Consider the following 27,898-nt stretch of genomic DNA (forward strand, 5'->3'; position numbering starts at 1 on the left):
CTCTTTAACTGTTTTGAAGGAGAACACTGACTGAAAGTCTGAGTGACCCAAGCATGGACTTCATTGGAGTAAACCAGTAAGCAAGATGTATAAAAAATGCTATCAAGATAATCAGATAAAATTATTAAAGAGGAAAGAATATATTTTGTACCTCATTTGCACAGAGAAACATCTTAAATAAGCCCTCTGAAGCCTGAGAACCCCTAGGTGAGGAGAATATGCATTATTCCAGATCAGAACTAAAGATTCAAGCAAGGAGGATGACCTCATGTGGCTTTCCTGTCTAGAGATATGTAAAAACAAATGTTACAACTATGAATTTGACATTAATCATGGGGAAATTTAACAAATGAAAATTACACATTACTGATGGATCTCTTTGTAAAACTTGTTGGATTTCCATGCCATTTTTTCATTCACTGATCATACAGTAAGGATACTGGGTCATTAATTATAGGCATACACAACAAGAGGTGTTTCTACTGTGTAAGTTCTTTCTTGTTTTTTTTTTTTTTCCTAATGGGTAAATTATACCTGGATATTATTTAAATTGAAAATCTGTATTAGTGTATTGAAGCAACATTATGTCTGTTACCAGTATGGTAGTTATAATTAGAATTTTGTTACAAGTGGACAAGAAGGAAATATACATTATCATTATATTTAGACATGCAACCTATACAATAAGAAAGACAGTGATGATGGTAACTACATACTTCTTAGCATTGATTTCTTATTTGCTGCAAGGAGGGAAATCTAGAGGGGACTTAGAGATGGAAGCTGGGAGATAAGAAGCCCACACAGTAAAAGATGAGAGCTTGATATGAGGAGACTGGTCATTCAGCATTTGCTTTTTCTAGACTATTTTAGAAAAGACATGATGATACTACTGGTGGGAACAAATATAGCGTAGTAATTTAGGGCACTGGTTCTGAAGACTACCAAATCACTTACTAACTCTCAATGTCTCTTTGAATGTCTATAAGATGGAGATAAAAATTCGGACCTCAAATTTTACATGATGTAAGGCGTATGAACAAAAATTGCCAAGATATTTGCTATTTTTAAATAAGAACTGTAGAATCACAAATGTTTCTGTGTAACGTATCAACTTTAAAGACAGAAAATCTTGAAAGAAGCCAGAGGAGAGGGAGAAAAATAAACCTTCCTTACAAAGGAACAAGAGTAAGAATATATAGCAAATTACTTCAGAAACCATGCAGGCAAGAAGAGAGTGGGGTAAATTTTTTTTTAATTTAAAATGTTGAAAGAAAAAAATCACTAACCTAAAATTCTATATCCAGTAAACTTATTTCCCAAAAGTGAAGGAAAAGTAACATCTTTCCCAAACAAACAAAAATTGAGGTAATTCCTCTCCAGCAGAAGAATAGTGCTTACCTCATATTGTATGGGAACCTGAGGGAGTTGACATGTATTGGAAGATGTGTTAGAAGACTATTTTAGGAGAAAGAGAGTGATATAGGCAAGAATCTCAACTCTACATAAAGAAAGGATAAAAGTCAGAGAAGAAATAATGAAGGTAAAATAATTTTTTTCTCAATTGAGCTACAAAAACTTTATTAAAGTAATAACAGTAATAATGTTTTGGATAATTATAGCCTGTAAATAAATAAAAACAGCAATATCACAAGGAATGGGAGGGAGGAATTGTGAATACCCTAAGTTACTCGTACTATACTTGAAACAGTAGTGTTATTTGAAAGTGGAATTAGATTGGTTAAAAACCAATATACAGATATGCTAATAGAGGAGAGAAAATGGAATCATACATAATGCTCAATTAAAACAAGAAAAAGGCAGAAAAAGAGAGGAAAAGAAGAAAAAAAGAATGAATGTAACAAATAGAAAATAATTATAATCATGGCAAATATTTATGCAACTATATCAGTATTACTTTAAATGTGAATGGTCTAATAACACCAATTAGAAGACAGATTTAGAATATATAAAAAATAACCTATTTACCATCACATCAAAAAGAATAAAATACGTAGGAATAAGGCTACCTAAGAAGGCAAAAGACCTATACTCAGAAAACTATAAGGTACTGATAAAAGAATAAAAGATGACACAAATGGAGAGATATACCATGTTCTTGGATTGAACTATACTACCCAAAGCAATCAACAGATTCAATGCAATCCCTATCAAATTACCAATGGCATTTTTCACAGAATTAGAACAAAAATTTTTTACAATTTATGGAAACACAAAAGACCACGAATGGCCAAAGCAATCTTGAGAAAGAAAAACAGCTCCCTGACTTCAGACTATACTACAAAGCTACAGACATCAAAACAGTATGGTACTGGAACAAAAAAAAACAGAAATATGGATCAGGGGAACAGGATAGAAAGCCCAGAGATAAACCCATGAACTATGGTCACCTAATCTATGATAAAGGAGGCAAGAATATACAACTGAGAAAAGACAGTCTCTTCAATAAGTGATTCTGGGAAAACTGGACAGCTACATGTAAATGAATGAAATTAGAAGATTCCCTGACATCATACACAAAAATAAACTCAAAATGGATTAAAGACCTAAATGTAAGACTGGATACTGTAAAACTCTTAGAGGAAAACATAGGCAGAACAGTCTTTGACATAATCACAGCAAGATCTATATCCAGTAAACTTATTTTCCAAAAAAAAGTAAAAACAAAAATAAACAAATGGAACCTAATTAAACTCAAAAGTTTTTGCACAGCAAAGGAGACCATAAACAAAACAAAAGGACAACCCTTGGAATGGGAGAAAATATTTGCAAATGAAGCAACCGACCAGGGATTAATCTCCAAAATATACAAACAGCTCATGCAGCTCAATATAAAAAAACAAACAAACAACCCAATCCAAAAATGGACAGGAGATCTAAATAGACATTTCTCCAAAGACATACAGATGGCCAAAAAGCACATGAAAAGATGCTCAACATCACTAATTATCAGAGAAATACAAGTCAAAACTACAATGTGGTTATCACCACACACAGGTCCGAATGGCTATTATCAAAATATCTACAAACAATAAATGTGGGAGAGGGTGTGGAGAAAAAGGAACACTCTTGCACTGTTGGTGGGAATGTAAATTGATACAGCCACTATGGAGAACAGTATGGAGGTTCCTTAAAAAACTAAAGATAGAGCTAGCATTTGATCCAGCAATTTCACTCTTGGGCATATATCCAGAGAAAACCATAATTTGAAAAGATACATGCACCCCAATGTTCATTGCAGCACTATTTACAATAGTCAGGACATGGAAGCAACCTAAATGTCCACCAACAGAGGAATGGATAAAGAAGATGTGGTACATATATACAATGGAATATTACTCAGCAATAAAAAAGAATGAAATAATGCCATTTGCAGCAACATGGATGGACATAGAGATTCTCATACTAAGTGAAGTAACTCAGACAGAGAAAGACAAATATGATATTGCTTATATGTGGAATCTAAAAAAAAAAAGAAAGGTACAAATGAACTTATCTACAAAGTAGAAATAGAGTTACACGTGTAGAAAACAAACTTATGTTTACCAGGGGATAAGGGGAGGGAGGGATAAATTGGGAGATTGGGATTGACATATACACACTACTATATATAAAATAGATAACTAATAAGGATCAACTATATAGCACAGGGAAGTCTACTCAAATCTCTGTAATGACCTATATGGGAAAAGAATCTAAAGAAAGAGTTGATATATGTATATGTATAACTGATTCACTTTGCTGTACAGCAGAAACTAACACAACATTGTAAATCAACTATACTCCAATTAAAAAAAAAAAGTCCCACCTGTATGTCTTTACAAGAAACACACTTTAAATATAAGCACTCATGTAAATTAAAAGGAATGAAGAATGATACATCATCTTAACACTACTAAAGAGAAAGCTGGAGTATCTGTTTTAATTTCAGACAAAGCAAATCTCAGAGCAAGAAAAGTTATCAAGGATAAAGAGGAACACTACATACCGATAAAAGGATCATCTCCAAGAAGATATAACAATTTTTACTGTGTATGCACCTAACAACAGAACATCAAAATATGAGGGAAAACTAATAGAACTGAAAGTAGAAATACACAAATCCACTATTGTAATTGGAGACTTCATCACCTCTCAGTAATTGATAAGATACCACAGGCAGAGAAACCAATAAGAACACTGTTGATCTAAACAACACTATCAGTAAGTTTGATCTAACTGACATTCATAGAAAACTCTACCCAGTAAGAGCAGAATACACATTTTTGTCAAGCTCACATGGATCAGTAAGATAGACCACAGTCTAGGCCGTGAAATGCACCTTATTAAAGTTAAAGGCATAAGACTCATACAAAGTATGTTCTCAGATGACAATAGAATTGTAAATCAATAACAAAAAAATCCTCAGACATTGGAGATTAAATAAACATATTTCTAAATAACACATGGATCAGAAAATCTCTAGAGGAATTAAAAAACATTTTGAACTAAATGAAAATAAAAAATACAACTTATCAAAATGTATGGGATTCAGTGAAAGTAATGTTTAGAGGGAAATTTATAACATCAAATGCATATATCAGAAAAGAAGAATGATTTAAAATCAATAATATAAACTTTCACATTAGGAAACTAGAGAAAGAAGAGAAATTTAACCTAAGGCAAGCATAAGAAAAGAAACCATAAAAATAAAAACAAACTATTGAAATATTAAAGAAAAACATTAGATAAAACCAATCAACCCCGAATCTGAAAAGGTTAATAGAATTGATAAAACTCTAGCCAGGCTAACAAAGAAAAAAGGAGAAAAGATGCAAATTATCACTATTAGAAACGAAAGAGAAATCACTAGTGATCTCATGGACAATAAAAGGATAACATGAATATTATGAACAATTCTATGCCCATAAATTTAATAACTTAATGAAATGAACTAATTCCTTGACAACACAAACTACCAAAACCCACACAAGAAAAAGCAAATAATATAAATATTTCTATTAAGTAAATTGAATAGTTAAAAATATTTCAAAAAAGATAACACCAGTCCTAGATTGTTTCACTGGTGAGCTGTAATAAACATTTAAGGAGGAAATGATTCCAATTCTCCACAATCTTTTCAAGAAAATAGAAGGAGAGCAAACATTTCCTAAATCATTCTGTGAGGCCAACATTACCCTAATACCAAAACCAGATAAACACATTATAAGAAAGGTAAACCACAGAATGATATCTCTCATGAACATAGATGCAAAAATCCTCAACAAAATGCTAGAAAATTGAATCCAACAATGTATAAAAAACTAAGTACTATGACCGAATGGGATTTATTTTGGGTATGCAAGGCTGGTTCAACACTCAAAAATCAGTCAGTACAATCCACTATATCAACAGGCTTAAGAAAAATCATATGATTATCTTAATTGTTGCAGAAAAAGCATTTGACAAAATCTAACATCCATTCATGATTAAAAAAACCCTCAGCAAACTGGAAATAGAGAGGAACTTTCTCAGTTTGATAAAGACCATTTATAGAAAAACTAGTATCGTACTTAAAGGTGAAAAACTGGATGCCTTCCCACTGAGATCAGGAACAAGACAAAGCTGTCCTTTCTCACTACTCCTATTCAACATTGTAGTGGAAGTTGCAACTGGTGCAATAAGATAAGAAAGTGAAATAAAGATTTATAGATTGAAAAGTATGTAATAAAATTGTCTTTGTTCATAGATGGCATAATTGTCTATGTAGAAAGTCTCAAAGAATCTACAAAAAAATTCCTGGAATTAATGAGTATAGAAAGGTCACAGGATACATGGTCAAGATACAAAAGTTAATTGCTTTTCTATATTCTAAAAATGAACATTTAAAACTATGTATATGAAAGAAAGTACTAATTACTAGTATCAGGAACAAATAGATGGATTTCTTTTACAGATTTTATTATAAAAGATAGAAACATGCAATAAACAACTTTGTTCTATATCTATTCAACAAATTGAAATTGAAACTAAAATCTTCCAATAATATCAAAGAACTGTAAGAACCAGACAAATTTATAGTGATTTCTTTCAAATAGTTTAAGAAAAATAACAACTATCCATACAGGCTAGTCCAGAGAAATAAAAATTAAAAAAAACAAACACTTCACAAGTCACTTTTTAAGGCTGATGAAATCTTGATACCAAATGATTAGTTCATTTTTAAGAATGAAACTTTACAAACCAATATCTTTCATGAACAATGCAAAACCTGAAAAAAAATGAGCAAATCAAATTCAAATATATATTAAAATATATTACAACAGTTATATTTATTCCAAAAAGCAAGGTTGTTTTAGCATTCTAAAATTAAAATAATTAACTGCATTAACAGAATAAAGAAGAAAACTCATATGATGATCTCAATAGCAGCAAAAGAAGCATTTGAAATAATTAAACACCAAAATTAAAATACCTCAGAAAACTATAATTAGAAGAAAACTTACTTATGTGATACAGAGTATTTATAAAATTATATCTACAGCAAACCTTGTATTAATGCTATATAGTATTAAAAGTTTTCCCCCTGAGACTAGGATGAGATAACATGTACACTATCACCCCTTATATTCTCCTCATGTTGAAGGTCCCTACTAGTATAATAAAGGCAAAAACAAAACAAGAGAAAAAAGGAAGGGAGGGAGGAAAGAAGGAAAGGAGGGAAGAGGGGAGGGAGGAAGAGAAGAAGGAAAGAAAGGAAATGCTCAAGAATGGAAAATGAAGAAATAAAACTCATTCACAGTTTACATGATAGTACATTTAGAAAATCTAAAATGATATATAGCTAAATGATTAAATAAGAGACTTTAGCAATGCCTTTGCACAGAAGGACAATATAAAAAAATCAAAGGTATTTATATGTACTGTACCACCAGTTAGAAAATGAAACTAAAAATTGACATTTGAAATAGTATCAAAAACTCAAACAACAAAGAAATGGACAAAATATGTAAAATTTCTCAACACATAAATCAATAAAATATTGTGAGAAGTATTAAAATGACCTAGAAAACTGAGAGGTTATGTCAAGGTTTTGGATTGGAAGACGGTATTTATAGGTTTCAATTTTCTGCAAACTGATTTCCCTATTTTATGCAAACCTGTACAAATTCCAACAGATACTTTGTTTTTGTAAAAATGGACAATCGGTTTTAATGTTAGTGGAAATGTAAAGAGCCACAAATAGCCAAATTTTGAAGAACAAAGTTCGAAGGCTTACACTGCTACCTTAATTGAAGGAATGTGGTATTGACATTTAGACAATTAAACCAGTGGAGCAAAAAAAAATCCAGAAACAGATTTTCACCTACACCAACACTTGACTAGGGCAAAGATGACACAGCACTGTGGAGAAAGGATGGACTCTTCAATAAATAATTCTGGGTTACCTGCATGTTCAGAAGAAAAAATGATTCTTGCACAATTCACACCACCCACAAAAATCACTTCTAGTTGGATTATAGATATAAATTTATGAGAGAAAATATAACTTCTGGAAGATAAGAAAATAGCTTTATAATTTATTAGAAGCCAAAGATTTCTTTGACAGAACACAAAATGTAGTATTAGAAAATTATTGATAAATTGTATTACATTAGAATTTTATGGATTACATAAAATTATTTTAAAAATTACATAAAAATTAAAAAGGTCAGTTCATTAAAGACACTATTCATTCAAAGGCAAGTAAATAAGGGGGAGAAAATATTTGCAATACATACAACTGATAAAGGATTTATGTCAAGAATATTTTTTAAAACCTTACAAATTAATAAGAAAAGGACAACACAGTAAAAAGAAATAGGCAAGACTTGAAGAGTCCTCTCATTAAATAAGTTATTGAAATGTCTGTTAATCCCATGAGAAGGTGTTCTTCCTCATTAGTCATCAGGAAAATACAATTTAAAGCCACAATGTATTGATGATGTTCTGTTTATTGATGTGGATGGTGATTACAAATGTGTGTTCATTTTGTGAAAATTCATCAAACTGTACATTTATGATTTGTGCACTTTTATATGTATATCATATTTCAATAGAAATGTTTCTTTCTATGAGAGATAAGTGGATGTGGTAATAAGGGGAATTTGGCTGGTAGAAGGCAGAAGAAAAAAGTCTGAATGGTACTTAACCTCATATTTTCCACACTATTCCCTTTTCTCATCCTTACTCTTTTCTCTTTAACACACAGTCTATATTGGCAGTGCTTCAGTAGAAGTGTCAGCTATGGCAATTAAGATCAGGATTAAGGAAGCAGCATGGAGTTTACTTCCCCCTCTCCACCCATTTCCTCACATTTTAATTCTATGTTCCCTTCTGCGTAATTAATACTACAGCAGAAGGAGCTGGAGGATTACAAGTGGGAGCTTAAAGTGGAAGCACCAAACTTTTCTTTTATTCTATCCAAACCTCATCAATTATTCTTGCTGCTAGATGAACACTGGGAAAGATAAGAAGCAGGATTTTGGTTTGGGGAGTCACAGGCCATTACAGGATCCATTGACGTGAAGGGGGAAAGTTAGAAAATACCTGGTAGTGGCAGTAAGGAAATGAAACACCTGCGGACACATCTGTGTTGTACGTAATGGAAACAGGATAGCCCAACAGTGAAGATCATGGGCACCGGAGACAAATAGACTGGTGTGTGAATTCTGCCTCACACATTTACTATGTGATTTTGGACAAGTTACTTATTCTCCCTAAGCCTCAGTTTTCTCATCTGTAGTTTGTATAAAATACCAATGCCTATTTCATAAGATTGTTGTGATGGTCAAATAAAAATTATTCACAGAAAATGCTTAATGGTGCCTGTTGCAGAATAGGCATTCAGTACATGTTAACTAGGATGATGATGATATTGGTGTTTTAGAAACCTGCATCAACAGTCTTCCATTTTATGACCTTTTAAAGTTAGCTTAGCTCTAAGGCCAGCAATGTCTTCTTGGTTAAAGATAACTCAGTCTCATCTAATAGAGGTCTCTTCAGCAGAACTATACATTCATGAGGTTCATAAAGTATGACCTGTTCTAGGTATCCAGTAATAAGACAATTCCACTGATGGTAACTAATATTTCACCATTTAACACATCAAAGGCTTTATCAAAAGCCTGCCCTGATTCCTTGCATCATTGATATGCTGTAGTACTTCTTCTAAACTTTGATTTCTTAGGCAACTAGTATTGAGCACCTATTATCTACCAGGTACTCTATTAAGCCTTGATAATTCAGAGTTAAAAGATAAATTCGGTGTTCTCTGGTAAGACAGATAAACTAAGACATGAATGCAATATCGGATGATAATGTCTTATGACAGACAAAAGTACACAGGAAGAATATCCAAAATCAACTAGCTGAATTGGGCAGAAGAATATTAAAGAAGGATGCCTGGAAAATGTGATGGCCAAGCTGAGTTTTAACAGATGAACAGGAATTAGCCAAACTAGAACAAGGGGAGAGATCTTTCTAGGGAGCTTGTGTGGAGGCAAAGTGGCATGAGAGAACAGGTTGCATCTGGGAAACGCAAGTATTTCAACAAAGCCACCTACTTGCATTTTGAATAATGGATGCTTAAATTTTTTCAAATTTAATATTTTACATCCAAAGTATGATATGTCCATTTGTAGAGTTAAAACTGCATATGCTCTTATTGACCCATCATCAATAAAAGAGAGAATTGATAGCGCATACATGATTTATCAGACCAACCAAATTCCATTGTGAACAGGAAGCGGAATGTTTTTAAACCTTACTTTTGCATTTTGCCTGGTAACCACACTCCTAATCAGTTGAAATATCCTGGGAGACTAGGTGAGGAATATTTAGATTGCACTTTAGGAAATGCAGCAATTAGCTCTTAGGCCCAGTCTGTCAAAGTGGTATCATATATATAACTTTTAATTCTGTCCCCCACAAAAATGATACCACTGGGAGGGAGAGTTAAGGAGCAGACCTAGGGCCAAGTTATTTCTGTCATTATTTTGTTCTGTGACTCTGATGCATTTTCAGAAAGAACAAAACGAAATTTCATCCTGGGAAACTTTTAGTGATTTTAGGTACAAAAACCATAGACTACAGCCTGTTTTATCCTATGCATTCAAGGATTCTGTGAAACCCACCCAGAAAATAATAAACTTTATTCCATTCAAACACCATTCAGCTGGAGTAATTGTTACCTGTTTTTCAAATCTAAGCACCTGAATCCTAAGTGTAATTTTTAGTGTGAGTTTATGCAATTTAAAAACTCTCCTTATACATACCTACTTTTTAAACCCTTTTTTTAATCAGGATTTTTTTCTTAAATCCTCAAAATTACATGAGAATGAATAATTCCACAACACAAAATACAAATTATAAAAACTACATACAACTTATTAGGAGTGATAGATTTTCAAAAATTAATTGGCTGTATTTTCAAGAACTAGGAATAGTATGCAGAGTGATTCTGCATTAACTTCCAGGCCATCCACATTAGGGAACTGTATTCTAAACCAGTTTTGTCTGAATGTTTACATTCTGAGTCTATATGTGTGTACCATGCCAATCTATAGTGAACGTTGCCTAATTTCAGTCTCTCTGGCAGAAAGATCTCAAACTTCAGATTTCACCAACAGTATTTCTATAGTTCTATGCCTGGTCCATGTCATCCTGAAATGTAAGGTGTACTTTATTTCAATATGCTCTGCAAAATGCCAACCATAGCTGCTTATTTCCTGGGGATGACATCTCTTGTGCGTTTTCTAATCTGTTCTATGGCGTTGAGTATGTGTTCACATAAGCACCTGGATTTTTGGCAGAGAGACGGTACCAGATTGGCAATATAGCACCTGAAAATAGCTCCTCACTGTCAAAAATTTTGGATTCCATGATGCTTCGTCTGTAACACTATCAATCAAAGATACACTTTCACTACCATCTCTTCTTACTCCAAACTCTACCATGTAATAGTTCAAAAGTTTAATGTCTAAACTTTCATGCCTGCTCAGCAGAATTCACTACACCTGTATAAACTCTGTATTTACTAATCGAAGATAAAACAGTTAAAATACCATATCTCAGAAGAAAATTACATAAACCAATAATAACTTGTAATTTGCAAAGTTGCTCAAATTAGAAGAAATAAAATAGGTATGTTATAAATCAAATATGTCATTTTGTGTAGTTTACTTCAGCAAATTTGAGAAATATGAATGTACGTGAATAAGGATGCTGATTTTTTTATTCCATTAGCAAAATATGTGACTTATATTATCCTTGCCCTAATCTACATTTGGACCGTCAAAACATACTTCTGATCTGATCACACACCCTACTGAGGACAGATGGAGACAATGATATTTTTATGAGTTTGTAGACAGAGAAAGGAAGGTGTTTGTTTTACTTTGTTTTAAAATGGAAAGGAGGCCTTTTAACACTGCAAATCCCTTCAGCCTAGTGAGGATAATTTGCATTGTTTACTTTTATTGGCCTCATCAATAGACCCAACTGTATTTCTGTTTAGCCCCTTTATTTTTCTTACTCACTTTCACCTTCCTGATCCGGTCCTTACTGATTTCATTTAGGTTTTTAACAATTACCTTATCTCTGTGATTAAAAAACTAATAAGAATTTCTAAGTGAAAACTGTATAGTGTTAAAATCAATTGTTAAAAAGATATACAATTAACATTTGTATCTCCAGTAAGACAATTTTAAGTATGCACGATGATAGCTGTGATCTACATAACCAAATCATAAAATTCATCACTTTAAGGCCCTCTGCAAAATGCAAATGTATTAACAGTTTACTTATATGTTCTCTATTTTTCTATGATTCTGTTTTTGGGGGATACATACTTCATACTGCTTAAATCCTGCATGTGTGGACATAAACCAGAATAAAAGGAGGGAATGGATATAACTTTAGATAGCTGATCCTTTAGTCTAGAGCAAAAGGCCACTTTCATGTCTTTTCACGAAGGGAGCAAGAGCTAGTCCACGAAAACTGCTCCGTAGCCATCCTCCCACCCTGAGCATGAAATACTAAGGTAGGTTCAGGGAATGATCAGAACATGTCATTATTTTGCTTTCAAATCACAAATTTTGCCACTTTATAGCCACAGAGGCAATCAGTACAGCTGAGCATAACTTCAGGAAGACTGGCATAAAGCATTTAAAAAATCACTTTCTAGTCTGTATTAAATTCTATGAGAACACTTATGAAGAAACAGGAAGTAACTTTCCATCCTTCCTCAAGAACTGGCTCATGAGAAAAGGTAAAATATACAACTTGGGGTGTTGTAAAAATCTTTATACTCTGGCCAAACAAACAATAAATAAATCACCTTCCTGGTAATATAATTTTCACTTTAGGGTTTCTTTAACTCTTAAGAGCCTCTTATTAACAGCACACTTTCTTCAGTTTTCTTTTTTCTTAATTTTTCATGACTAGTCTGTTTATTATCTTAATTTTCTATGACTAGTCTGCTTATTCTAACTCCAAGTTTATAGAACAAACCAACAAAAATCTTGGAATAAATCTCTGAAGCAAGGCCCTCTTTACACTAGGGACCAAGTCTCTCTGACTAATTTTGGGATTACTGATGGCCGCACACCCACTTCTCTATCCAACCCCAGCTCTTGGTCTTCCCAGTCCTACACACAAGCATGTGCACACCCTGGCCTGCTTGTTCAAGCTCCATTCACACCTATGGCAACAGTTACTCCAAGGCTAAGGGGTGTGGCACACACTGGACTAGGTCTTGAAGAAAGGGGTCCCATGGGACCTGGAAGATGGCTTGGGCAAATTGAGCATGAAAGTCCAGGGTCCTATGTAGTGAAATGTGATCAAGAAAGCAGTGCTCACCGCAAAGGAAACCATAAACAAAATGAAAAGACAACCTATAGAATGGGAGAAAATATTTGCAAACAATGCAATGGGCAAGGGCTTAATTTCCAAAATATACAAACAGTTCATGCAACTGAACAACAACAAACAAACAACCCAATCGAAAACTGGGCAGAAGACCTAAGTAGACATTTCTCCAAAGAAGACATACAGATGGCCAACAGGCACATGAAAAGATACTCAACATCACTAATTATTAGAGAAATGCAAATCAAAACTACAATGAGGTACCACCTCACACAGGTCAGAATGGCCGTCATTAAAAAGTCTACAAATAACAAGTGCTGGAGAGGGTGTGGAGAAAAGGGAACCCTCCTACGCTGTTGGTGGGAATGTGAGTTGGTGCAGCCACTGTGGAAAACAATATGGAGGTTCCTCAGAAAACTAAAAGTAAAATTACCATATCATCCCACTCCTGGGCATATATCCAGACAAAACTATAATTCAAAAAGATACATGCACCCCTATGTTCATGGCAGCACTATTCACAATGGCCAAGACATGGAAACAACCTAAATGTTCATCAATAGAGGAATGGATAAAGAAGATGTGGTACATATACAACGGAATATTACTCAACCATAAAAATGAACAAAATAATGTCATTTGCAGCAACATGGATGGACCTAGAGATTATCATACTAAGTGAAGTAAGTCAGAGAAATACAGATACCATATGATATCACTTATATGTGGAATCTAAACTATGACACAAATGAGCCTATCTACGAAACAGAAACAGACACACGGACATAGAGAACAGACGTGTGGTTGCCAAGGGGGAGGGTGAGGGGGGAAGGTTGGAGAGGGAGGGGGAAGTTGGGAGTGGGAGGTTGGTGTTAGCAGATGTAAGCTACTATATATAGAATGGATTACAACGTCCTACTGTATAGCACAGGGGACTATATTCAATATCCCATGATAAACCATAATGGAAAAGAATATTAAAAAAAGAATGTAGATATATGTATAACTGAATCACTTTGCTGTACGGCAGAAATCAACACATTGTAAATCAACTATACTTCAATTAAAAAAAAAAGAAAGTGAAAATACACACAAAGAAAGCAGTGCTCAGGTGTGAGTGAGCACACCCCCTTGACCTCATGCACTCTGATCCCATAGATGAGGTCAGCAGAGAGGCAGGGTAAGGACCTCTAATTGCAGGGCTCAGAGCTGGGCCCAGTGTCCCAGGTCACAAGGTAATACTGGGGAGAAGCCTGATGGATACTATACATGTTAGAGAATAATCAATATTATAAATAGGATTATTCCTAGCTATGAAGGACAACACTAGGCAGCCCATATTTAATTATAAATGTGGAGTTGGAAAGGCAAATATGCATTTCATAAGCAATCATAAGCTAAAGAAAAAAAATTTAATAAGACAGTCCAAGAGAAAAGTGATACTTTCATGACAATGAAGATGCTTTGAGAATTTTAAGCTAGTATTCACTCATTCTGTGAATATTTTGTAGGTTAACTATTATGTCTCAAATGCTGTACTAGGTGCTAGAGATAGAGCAATGAATGAATGTGATAAAGTTCCTGTCCTCATGCAGTTTTCATTCTAGTGGGAGAGACAAACATTAAAAATGTATTTAAAAAGCAATCATGTGTATTATTGAAGTAATTAGAAATATCGATAAGTTCAAAAAATAATCGGTGGAAGATGAGCATTCCAGGCAGGGACAAGTCAGTGCACAGGTTCTTTGGCGGAAAATGGCTTTTCACGTAACAGTAAGAGAGGAGGTTGGAGGCAAGTGTATTCAGTACCTTGTAGACTAAGGTTATGGGTTTTATTCCAGGAAGCATAAGAAGTCATTACACGATTTTAGGCAGGAAAGTTCCACCATGTGATTCACATTTTTGAGATGATGGCTCAGGCTGTGAGGGGAGAGTGGCAGGGAGACTGGAGGCTATAGTATCATCCGTGAGGGATGAGAGTCAAGAATGTCATCATAGAGAAGAGAGCACAACAATTTATTCAAGAGTCTTACTAAGACAACATAGCATGTTTTTGGATGTTGCCATTTGAGTACCAGATCTTAAAACTCCGCATGAGCATTTCAGAATTGTGTTCGTGCGCTGTTTGTGCGCGTAGAATGTGCTTGTAGGAAGAAAGGCCAAGAACAAGTTAGCCTTCCTTCTCAGCCTCTGCCAATATGGCTTGTCAGCTGGAGAAGTGACAGGATTAGAGGGGTAGGACGGAGTGAGCTGAGCGGATTTAAACCAAGCCTCTAGGTACAGAGTTTCTATGATCACACTTTCCAACCCACCTAAAATAGCTGCGTTGGGACACAGATTTCAGCCAAATAAACAGACAAATCTAGGATGAGAAGAACAGAACACAAGGTCAAATGTGCAAATGATTTCAGGTCTAGCTGATCCCAAGGTCCCTTAATTTTTTATGCTCCAACACCTGTTCCTCCCACCATCTCTTTTTATTCATTTTCCTGCCATTTTTCTCTGAATCTGTGATGTTACCTGTTCTAGCTTGGTCCAGCCTGGGTCACTGCTTCAATTTCACTGGACTCCAGCTATTTGCAAAGCACTATAGCTTTTCCATGAAATCCCTACCTGGGCCTTCTCTTTTCCTTTTCTTCAATTTGAATGCAGACATTTATGTTAAACTGTTTGTTAATTCAATTAGAGGTAGTGAAAGAAGCCCAGGGAACAAACTACAAGCTGCCTTGTTTCAGCAAAGTCTCCTAATAGCGTTCTCAACTCTAGAAAACTGTCAGCTTCAACTGACGGTGCTACGAGGACACGTACAAAAGAGTAACGCTAGAGCAGCTGAGAATGTGACAGTGAAAAAATACACTATTTCCAGTCACTGAGAAAAATAATTATTAACGTGTACCCCATAGCCACTGTCGACAGTATTATGTACTATGGAGGATGCAGCAGTAAATGATCTGGTGTCTGCTCTCATCCCATTTGCCCTGAGAACACAGCCTCATTAATTCCAGAAGGCCCCATTAAAAAGGTGGCAATGCTCTGTAACCTTGTTTCCTCACCCATTAACCACAATGCCCTGACCACAAGATGGCCTTTTTCATGTAGGATTACATGACACCACTCTGACTTGCCCAAACATAGCTCGCGTAGTATAATAAGAAACCACTGGCTTTGGCCAAATGAGGCTTAGCCGTCTCCAGCCTGAGTGACACTCCTTCTTGTCACTAGGGAGTAATGATCTAGTTGGGGAACCAAAAAAAAAAAAGTACTTACATGAAATACTCACTGAACAATTCCAGGCAACATAAAGATAAGATCTCTTTGTCCATTAATTTAGGCTACGAGAAGGACGTCTCAAGTGAACTCTTATTCTTTCTAGGCTCATCACACGCTGCTAATCAAGTTGAAACAGTTCAAAGACTGTTTCATTCCTTAGGTCAAGTCCCCATTTTTTCCCTTGAGGAAAGTCTAGAAAGATGCTGTTAGTAAAGCTCTCAGGACAGCTGGAGACCAGACCTCCATTACTCATTGTGCTGCTCTTCCAAACACAACCTTGATTCACCGTGGATAAGTGAACACAGAGGCAGCCAGCTTAGGGAGTGAAACTTTGAAATTAGATATGATCATTGCCAATAAATCTATTTTGGCAACTTAACCTCTAATATAACCCTCTCACAAAGACAGATGCTATAGATAGAGATGTAAAGAGAGGCATAGATATAGATGCATAGATATGGCTTAGATACAGATATAGTGCCTACCACACATACAAAGCTCTGAAGCTCCAACAGGGAATAGAAGAGGCACACTTCCTGCCCATTCTGTGAGGGGAAACCGGCATTAAGTAAATAAACATACAATTAAGTATATAATATTATGTGCCTTGAAGAAGAAATACAGGTGCTTTGAAAATGTATAACGGTGTTTTGATCTAGTCTTGGGGACCTGAATTAGCTGTTAGGATTGAGTTCCAGTACCGATGAATGAACTTCTCATCACTCACCTGGAATTATTCTGCCTCTCTGCCTGGCAATGACTCCTCTAGCCTACACACTGGCTACAGAGGAGCTCTGCCAGGCTTCTGTAGGACTCTCACACTTCATCTTCTGAGCAACTGGGGGAGACTGGTCACCAGAGGGAATATAATCAGGACTGTCAGCCTCATACCTCACCTTATCAGTTTACCTGACTCAGCAGAAGCAGCCCAAATCTCGCAAGTTATTCATCATTATAAGGACACTTGTCCCTCTCTGGCTGTGTACATTCCCTAAAATCTGACCCAGTCTTCCTCTCCTCTGCACCTCCCTAAATCCATGGCTGGTGCCTTCCAGAACTGAGTCTGTCATCAGCTAAGCTCTGTATCTGCAGCCTCTGCTGAGCATTCACACTTCCGTACTCTCATTGAAACTTGACCCTCCCTAAGGTCACAGCTTCCTCTGAGGCTTTCTCAAGTGGCATCTCTTTTCTCTCCAACACCTCATGTCTTGCTGGGCCTTGCTCTTTATTGCTCATTCCTGGATGATCCCTGATAAAAACATGCTTACACGCTTACACACACACACACACACACACACACACACTCTGAAAATCCCACCTCTCAGTTTATTCCACACGCTAATAGCACTTATATATTGATTACTCTTTGCCAGGCATTGATCTGATTTAATCCTTACAACAAAGCTGTGAGTTATGTATATTGCTTTCCTTATTTTACAGATGCATTTGAGGTAACTGGGATGTTAAGTTAGCCGTCCACAGTCGAACAGCTAGAAAATGTGAGAGCCAGGATTTGAACACTGGCAGTTGGGCTCCAGACTCCATTCTCTTAATAACTGTGTCATATTGCCTCCCATCACTTGGTACCATTATCTTCCGTCTTTCCAGCCACTGCCTCTCATTCGGTGAAGATTTTAACTCTTAGCTCACTGTTTTTTTTTTTTTTCCCTTGCATTATTAGTCCTGTCATCAGTCTTGCTGATTGCAATAGATATGGGAAAGATCCCTTCAGTACCCCTCGATGCCATCCCCTCTACTATGCACCTCTTTGAGTGCTCACTAGATTTTGTCATTACCACTTATTGCCCCATCTTCCCAATCTGTTTCAAATGTCCCACAGTGTAATCACTACCTCTCATCTTTCCACTTCAAAGTTCTAGGACCTCCACTCCCACAATTTTTCTACCACACCACTTCCCTACTTTCTTCTTATTTGCTTGGATTCCATGCATTATTATTACAATTGCTCCCTTGAATACACCCTCTATTTCCTTGCCCCTTTCTTTCTCAATCTTTCTTGCTTGACACAATTCTAATCCCAGTTGAATCTAGTTCTTCATCTACGCTTACAAGCCTGTGAAGCTGAATCTGAAGAAAAAATGTAGTCGGGCTTACTTTAAACGAAGGCAAACCTCAGCACTGTCTAGTAGTTCTACATTTTACTAATCGGTTCTCTCTACCAGTTCAAGATAACGATTTCATTGACTCTCCTCCCTCCACAAACCTGAAATATCACCTACTTCATCCTGCATAGGTGATAATCTTGCCTCTTGTTTCCTGAACAGTAAGAATCCATGAAAATAGACCATGTTCATCCTCCTACCTGCAAACCTCCAACCTATTTGCATCCCTGCACACTACTCTGCCTCTATTCCTTTCAAAAGGGATGGCAATCTAAGCCCACTTCCAACCACATTTTTTTCTATTTCACGATATAATTAACTCTCAATATCATTTAGAAATCCAACTATATATCCTAAAAATTTAACAAAACCAAATGAACCTATATCCAATGTTTTTTTTAAAATTTTCATCTGTTACTGTTTTCCTCTCAAGATGTATCCCAGTAGTTTTATTCTCCCCAAAGTAACTGTGCACCTATCAGCACAATTGATTGCAGAAATAAGTAATAGACGTAACATCTTCACTTTCTTATTGGATTCCCATAACGAATTCTGCGTTTCTCAGCATATTGAGCTTTTAAATTATTAATCATGTACATAGTCCAAAACTACATCCATAACATACAACATATAATATAGAGACAGCAGACTATACCCTGGTGTCCAATGTTTCTGGTGGCAAGACAAACCAGAAGAGGAAAGCTTGAGCTGTCTGCACATGTCACCCAAGATTAAAAGATGAAAAGAATATTTAAAAAGTAAGGGATCTTATGCAAACTTTTATGCATATTTACCTTCTGGATAGTTTGCTATGATCAATAACAAATAATTTCTTTCATTTTTCCATCCCATTCTTATAAAAGGAAGCATTAGTTAAGTTCTTCTAGAATGATGGTCCATGGCTATTTAAATTAATGTTAACACCAGTGTGTGATCAGACCACCCAAGATGGCTCTTTGCTTTCTCTCGGTACATCCCCTGCCCAACCTGCACCTACACCCCACTCACAGGACTGACCTCTCCCCTTAATTGTAGGGCCTAATCAGTTAATGCCTACATACTTGTCCCCCGGCCCCAGCCAATGATTGTTTTAGTCTTTAGATCAGAATGATAGTTTAACAAAGGGAAGACTTCAGCCCCATGAACGAACTTAGCCTGAGGGGCTAGGAGGGCCATGCCCCTCTGCTGGTTTCCCTGGTAACTAATGAGCCAACCTGAGGTAATTCCCCGTGTAACTGGAAATCTCCCCTTCCCTCTGGGAGGGAAGACTGCTGCTGCGTCCTGCCTGCCATCCACCTGTCCAAGGTGGGTTGCCCCCTTTCGTGCCAGATGCGTGAGATCTCCCTTCTGTCTAATAAGGTCAGTATCCTCATAGCCATGTGAAAATCTATGTTTTCTGAGCCTTCATAACGCTTTTTTTCTCACCTAAGCAGCATTCTTCACCACTTCTGCCTCTTAAATTTCAGCCTGTCCTTCAAGACCCAGCTAAGACCCACTATCTCCATGTTAGCTTCCCATTTGCATCCCTTGTTTCCCTCTCCTCTGTGCTCCTGTGACACCCATGGCCTGTACCACAAAGATGAGCACATGTCCACCAAACTTATTCAAACGCTCATTCAACCATTTTGGTTCCTCCAATTATTCATTCCTAAGAGGCAGGAACTATATTTTATACAGATTTCATAGCACCTGCTCAGTAATGAATACATAGCAGGAATTTATAGACACCTAGGATGTTTATAAACCCTCTCTGTGCTGATTTATGTTTCCTAAAAAGTATACATTTAAATAAATTAGTATAAAAACATTTATCTATTGTTTAATATAATTTCAGTATGTTATTACACATGAGTATGTAATATAAAACAAATTTATAGTCTTTATTTAAAGGATCTTTCTGGAACTCTCAAAAGAATCTAATAAGCACTTAAAGTGATACTTTCTTTTCTCTTTTTCTTTCTGTATTAAAGATCTTAGCAGTAGCCTGGATTCAGTACTAAGAGTAAAAGCTAAGGGAGATATTTATTATGTGGCCTCTAGATAACGGAAAATGTACTGCACTGAAAACTTATGATTTACTTTGCATCTTAGACAAAGCCAGACAGGTAAGATTTTCTCTATCATTGTGCCTAGCACAGGCCTGGGGGTGTAAGTGCTCAATAACTTCTTGTTAATTGATTGAATTTTTGATAATTCACTCAATAGAAGATTCCATTTCTGAAATATGCTCATAATATCTTCAGGAATTAGATCTAGGTGGTATTTCCCAAGGCAATCCCTCATTCTAACTTTGAGAAGTGATGTGATTAATGGGAAAGTGATATTCTAATTTCCCATTTTTAGATTTGACTATTACCTTGAGAGGTAGCAGGTCAAGAGTCTTGCTGCCACACTTCCAGTAATTTTCCTTGGGTGGCAAAAAGTTTTAGCGCTGGAAACAGTTTTAGAAACCATGTATTCTAACTTATTCACTCTTCGGTTGAGGATGCAGACCCAGAGAAAACATAGATCAGGTCATATAGAGAAGCCAAGGCAGGAATCAAGCTCTCTTAATCCAGCAACTACCTTATCTTCATATAAATAATGAAGGATGGCAAAATACCATCAAATCCTGGAACTGAATACAACTTACAGATGGTTCATTATTCTTTGCTTTAGCACTTCCAATAATTGGCAAACAGCTTTTTCTACAATGGAATGCCTCTAAAAATTAGAAATGTTCTTTGAAAGAGTAATTCTCAGTGTCTTATATTGAGTCAAAATTTGCCTTTCCACAACTCTGTAGCAATAGTCCTAGCCTTGCATTCTCGAACAGAAATGACAATCCACTCTCCCTTCCATGGGGCAGATGTTTCTAAACAACACATGTGACTTAAGTTTCCCTCTTCTCGAGTTCTTCTAAACTTTCTTCGTATGGCATGGCCTTCCTCTGTTCTGACAAGAATCTTAGAATTTTGCCCTTGGACTTGTTAGAATGATTTCAGTTAAAGGTGATCAAAGAACAAACAAACAAAATACAACAACTCAATTTGGCTTAAAGAATAACTAAAAACTCCAGCCTCAGGGCAATTTAGGCATAGTTTGGTCAGAGCTCTGAGTCCATTTTCCATTGCTTTACTCTTCTCTGCCTTTATCTCTGTGTTTGTGAACTTTCTCCTCAGACTGATGACTTCCCTCATAGTTGTTGGATGCCTGCCAGCAGCAATTAGTGCTGCCTGATGCCTCATTCAGCAGGAAGGGCAGGTTGCTTCCCATTAACTGGTGGGAAAAAGAAAACACTGAGATTTACATCAATTGGCCACCCCTGAACCAATCCCTAAAATCAGGCAAATGCCACACACTGATAAGCTTAGGCCTGGATTAATTAAACCAATTACAGTGCAAAGGAAGATGGAATTTTCCTGACTGGCCTTCGTTGGACATTGCCTACCCTTGAAGCTGGAGTGAGGTCAAGCCCACTCAAACTTTACTGCTGGTATCAACAGGGCAGGTGGAATGGACATTGAGGAAATAGCCATATCTTGCATCTGTAACTGTACGTGATACTCAAGATGAGTCTGACCAGAGTCCAAGTTCAGTGAAATATTCGAAATCAGTCTTATTGCCACTCCCCTCATTTGGAAACTGTTCCTCTATTAATACAGTCTTAGCTTGAATTCACTTTTGTTTAAGCAGGTACAACTTTTGGATTTTGTGGTTAACAAAAGGACCTAGAGTTTCATTTTGCTTTGTATTGCTTTTGAGATGAACTTTAAAAATCTCTTAGGTAACTGATTGTCAAAGCCAAAACTTTACCTGCATTTCTGTTGCTAAATCTCAAAGTCCAGATTTTTATGTGTTGTTCTAAGGCATTTTTGAATTCTGTTTCTATCAGTCAATATATGAACTTCCTCCTTCCAAACTGATGTCTCTTCAATCAGATTAGATTTAAAAATGAGACCAAGACAACGCCAAGGACAAAGCCATGAAACACAGCCTGAGAAATCTCCCTGCAAGCTAACCCCAAATTACTAATTACACGCAGTGTTCAACCGGCTACATATCCACCTACCCCTACTGACATATTTCTATACCACTCCACAAGGACATTCTGAGTGATTTCATCAAAATCCTCACTTAGATACAAATAGTACAACCTACCAACCTCCTGAAATCTCCCAGGTAACTCAACCTATGGAAAACTAATGGATCCTACAGGTAGTTTCATTATTTTCTAAATACTCACAATTCCTTGTTAGAGTAATCCATTCTAGAATGCTATTAAAGATCAACACTGCTGATCTAATAGTTTCTAGAATCTACCGTTTTACCTTTGAGAGAATTGGTATGACATTCACTCAGATCACATCTCCTGGCAACACTCCCTTCCTCCATGATTTCTGTAGATTGCTGGCAACCATTCTGCGATTACATCTATAAGCCCTTTCAAAACTCTGGGATGTAATTTATCTATGGCTACAAGCGAGAATTCATTTAAAATGTCTGGGTGACTTGATAATCTATTTTTTTCTGGGACTGCAGTTCACTTTTAATGGTGTTTTTCTTTTCATTCTAGTTTGATAATAACTTTTCCATAATGACAAGGACAGATGCAAAATAGGAGTGGAATGATTCTGCCTCCTGTCTGTATTTGCTAGCGTCTCACCATCTTTTCTAAGCAGTGGGAAGATCTATTGTATATTCATAATTATGATTCCTAGCCTTTACATAAATCCTCTTCATTGGGAACACTATTCTTGTTCTCAACCTTCTTGTTATCTTTTATTCTTCCATCAGACCTTAGAAATAATCTCCTTGAGAGGGCTTCATTGATCCTCCAAACCTAAACTAAGTACCTCTCCTACATCTTACATTCCCTCAGGATAGCCTTCTGTGAAATTTAGCACACTATATTGTAATTGCCTGTTATCGTATCTGCATTCCCCATTTAACAATAAGACATTAGAAGGCAAGGCCTTTACCTTATTTTTTTTTTCTGCAGAGATTTTTAGTGCTTAGCACTTAAGAGGTACTTAATATTAACGATTATTAAATTAATTGAAAATGTAAAGGTCCTTGTTAATGTTAGCGTTTTTCCAATTCTTATATTTTTTCCCAAGACTTCTTTTATGGCCATGTCACCATGAACAAGATTCCTTGGTGATCAAAACTAAATCCAGTGTAACAATTTATTCAGAGCTTTTCCCAATAAAAGGGTACTTGTTGGGCCTCTAAGGTGTTTATCAAAATAATATTTCTTATGAAAAAAGAAAGGAAAAAATCTAGTATTCACACCTAGTCAATCAGAAAGCCATGACTCATTATAAATTCCTTTTTGAGGCATGTGAAGTGTATCCTTACAAATGGGAACATATGAAAACAAAAGTGAGGTAACCATTTTTGCAAAGACAAAAACGAAACAAATCTCCTGGTTTAGAATTTTTTAAAACACTTTTCAGACATTAAGACAAATTTAATATTTGAAAGCTTGAAAAATACATTTTTTAATCAAATGCTCTTGGTAAATTTTACAGTCTTTAGTTTTCCTATTTTACCGAGGGTATTTCTTACTGATACACTTTTCTTACAACAATAAACCTCCTTAGCTTATCCAATTTGTCACCTGTTCTCTAGTTTATAAAATTTTAAAGCTAACGGTATAATAAACTCAAATAATGATATTTCATATTTATAAGTGCATCCTGGGATTAATAAATAATGAAAACACAGTCAGTTTCTATTAAAAGTGTAGGGTGTGAGTGTTTAAGAAGTTATCTACCAACAGGAAAGTGGAATAGTCCTGATTTCCTCTGATTTTAAAATTTAAGTAGATTTCAGCCAGATCGGTTCTTGAACAATTGACAAAAATATCCTGTTTGGTTACTTTTTTTTTTTTTTTTTTTCTGTTCAACACTGGCATACAGCAATTGTCTTGATCTATTGCCACAGATCACTTGCTCCAGTATCCTTTCAAACTATCTTGGGCTATGTCTACATGCTTGATGACAACTTGCCTGACTATACTAATCACTCAAAGGCCATTTACAAGCAACTACAATTGACTGAGACCCAGAAGTATGTTTCTCTGATTGGGGTTAAGAGAGAAAAATTGTTGCTGATTAGTACAATTGAAAGTTATTGTACAAACTATTCTGCAACAATTCTTTAGCCAAGTGTAATGAGTGATTCCAAAAGAGAAGACAAATAAGTTGTCTTTAATTTTTTAAGTATTACTAATATATTTACAATTCATTTTGTACCTCGTGCTAATACAACCATGAATTATCTGGACAATCTGGGGCAAATCAACCTCTCTAGGTCTCAATTTTTCCATATAAAACATTAGGCTCTCCAAAAGTTGCAATTTACGAACTTTGTAGTAGGGAGTCCTTGAGTTATTTTTAATATGTCAACAAACTCTTAGGAACCTTGTACTTAACCACAATAGAGATTTACAAGCCCAGTATAGTTTCTAATACATTAAAACCACTCCATAATTAATGAATTCAGGAATGAATAGGAGAATGAATGAAAAAAGTAAATGAATGAATAAAAAAATTAGAACATTGGCTTTTGTCTACGTCAACCCTGTAGTCTATTGTTAATTTTTTGCTGATCTGATGTCCAATTATATATGCCTTTGACTGTGGAAAAGTGAATTGAGTTCTTCTTAAGTTTGAGGAATAAAATATTTTTAATACCCAAAGTTGTGGGTATTAATAATAAAAAATGATCCTTGGTAGCAATAATATTAGAAACTACTGAAAGAGAGGAAATATTTCCACCTATACAAGTACTGTTAATCCTTTTCATTGTCTCTATTACACCTATGAATTCTTAAACCTTTTCACAGGGATCTTTGTCTATTACTTTCATCACCTTGTGACTTTGATCCTATTTGTAACTCCCGCTTAGCCTAAAATCTCAACTGATCCTTGAAGAAAATCAATAAAAAAATTATTTACATACTGGTTACAACTAATATAAGCTCAATGTTACTTCATTTAAAGCAACATTTTCCTCAACAGTTCATTCATTCATAATGATAGAATCCGAAAGCGAGGCATAATTCTTCCCTCCACAACAAGAGATTCTAATTAAATGAGGAAAAGGTAGAAAGTTTTCTATCCCTCTTTTACTTAGGTCAAATTATTTGACATTCTTTTTATGTAAATGAAAAATTAACACTTTTTTCTTGTATTTTGAAGTTATAAATTTTTAAAAATTAGTGCTCTTTGTTCTAACTTGTCCCTAGATATGTTCCTGAATCCATAACTCTACACACTCTTTATTTTTATTATAGCTGAGTGGGTAATAGGCTCCAATTTTGTTGTAATTTACCTACATTCGCTGTCAAAGGCCTTCATTAAACTGTTTTCTGTTTTGTTTTTTTTCTTTGACTCATAGAATTTATTTCCTTGTGTGTCTGATATTTTTTTACTACATTCTAGACATTGTATTTGAAAAATTATTTGGGAAATATTTTGAAGACTACAATAATGGTACTTTCCTCCAAGGAGAGCTTGTGTTTGCTTGGGGGTACTGCCAGTTCAAGTCCAGAGATTGCATAAAAACTCATGACCTGGGCTGTGACTTACTACAGGCTGTGTTATTCCAATGAATCTCACCCTGAGGTGTGGCACTTTGACACTTCAGCTCACTGTAGAGAGAGTCTCTTGTTTGACTCTGAATTTTATCAGAGATCTAAGCTTTGCTTTTGAGTGCTTTATTTCCTAAGCATCTTATAACAAAGGTTTTCACATTCTGGGAAAATTCAAATGCAGTTGGAGCAAAAGACACTTCTATTAACAAGATTTTGCACTAAATGAACAAATAGTACAATACCCATTTAGAAACAAAGGTTTTTGTATGTTATCTGATCTTAAGTACATGCCTTTGGTGTATATTTGTACAAACTTATAAACTGATTTTTTAATTTTCGTACAAGTGAATTGACTAATATCCTAGTCAGTTCAGGCTGCTATAACAGGTTGTCTATGTACCATAGACTGGGTAGCTTATAAATAACAGAAATTTGTTTCTCACAGTTCTGGAGACTGGAGGTCCAAGATCAAGTTGTCAGTATGGTCAGGTTCTGGTGAGAACCCCCTTGTGGATTGCAGACTGCTGACTTCTCCTTGTATCCTCACATGGGCAAAAGAGAACTAGAAAGCTTTCTGGGGTCTCTTTCATAAAGAACTTATCCCATTCATGAGGGCTCCACTCTCATGCCCTTACTCCCTGCAAAGCCCCACCTCCCAATACCATCACATTGAGGGTTAGGATTTCAACATGTGAATTTGGGAGGGTACAAAAACATTTAGTCCATAACACCTAGGATAGTGGTCCTGTTTTAAGAATCTGAGTGCCGTGAAATTTAAGCTCTGAGCAGTTCTAAATCCTGTTTAAAATAATTTTAAAAATTATTTGTGTTTAGAACTGCATGCACTATAATAGACTAAAAAAAGACTATCCAACATAATCCTGTTTTCTTAGTTTATAATTAAAAGTGAGAATTTAGTGTCCTGTCAAAAAATATTAATTTAGCCCTTAAAGTAAATCAAAATAGCATGAATGAGATTGACACAACCTTATCATCTATGTTTTCTATTGTCTAGCACTCTGAGCCAGATTGATCAGTGCACTGACCTCAGTTGTGAAACTTAAATCTTTGCAGGTCAATTTACCTTTAAGAATGAAGTTGAAAAATACTAGTTTTCATTCATAATCTCAGAGTAGAAGCAGAGATAAAATTCAAGTACAAAAGAAAATCCAATCAATAATGAACGTCAAGTCAACAAACTGTAAACACATGATAGGCAATATGGAGTTTTCATCCTAAAAATTATTTGGTTCCATTGCCTTTGTTTCATTCTTCTGAGGGTGAAAGTAGAGCTGTAGAACAGTCCAACAAAAACCCAGATCCACAGTTTAGTCAATCTTCCTAAACAGTAGTATTAAATTCCTTCACTATATGGCCCAAACTGAGAGTAGCCTTTGGAAAAATTCCAAAATAATAAAAGCCTTCCTACTAGAACCTAAGCAGCACATTTCCTGTGATAAGCAGCAATAGGGTGGATTCCTTCTAAACAGCTTAATGAGATAAAATTATACCATAATATTCACTCATTTAAAGTTCAATGGTTTTTTAGTTTATTTACTGAGTTATGCAATCATCACTATAATCTAATTTTAGGATATTTCCATTACCTCAAAAAGAAATCTATACCCATTAGCATTCACTTCCCATTTCAACCCCAGACAACCACTAATCTGCTTTCTGTCTTTATAGAATTGCCTCCCCACTGCCAACCTCCCCACTGCCAACTCCAGACAACCACTAATCTGCTTTTTGTCTTTATAGAATTGCCTAGTCTAGACATTTCATATAAATGGGATCATGCCCTCTACGGTCTTTTATGACTGGCTTTCTTTACTTAGCATACTGTTTTCAGGTTCATTCACATAGTAGCATTTATCAGTACTCCATTCCTTTTCATTGCCTAATAACATTCCACTGAAGAGATATGCCACATTTTGTTTATTCCTTCAGCAGTTGTTGGAAATCTGGGTTGTTTCCCCTTTTTGGCTATTATGCCTAATGCTGCTGTGAACATCTG

General features: G+C 35.6%; 1 protein-coding gene across 7 annotated transcripts in view; it reads left to right on the plus strand.

The window, feature by feature from the left end:
• The window catches only part of LOC309661337 (uncharacterized protein), a 312,926-nt gene that overhangs the window by 185,123 nt on the left and 99,905 nt on the right, over positions 1-27,898 (plus strand). Inside the window, exon 3 of one of the 7 annotated variants that reach the window (XR_014263946.1) lies at positions 20-13,701. The exons of the other annotated variants lie outside the window; for them this stretch is intronic. The gene's annotated coding sequence lies outside the window, so the exon portion shown is untranslated. Of the gene's footprint in view, positions 1-19; positions 13,702-27,898 lie in introns of those variants that run through there. 7 annotated transcript variants of the gene reach the window in all.

This window comes from Balaenoptera physalus, assembly GCF_965194825.1.
Source record: "Balaenoptera physalus genome assembly, chromosome: 5".
Classification (NCBI taxonomy): Eukaryota; Metazoa; Chordata; class Mammalia; order Artiodactyla; family Balaenopteridae; genus Balaenoptera; species Balaenoptera physalus.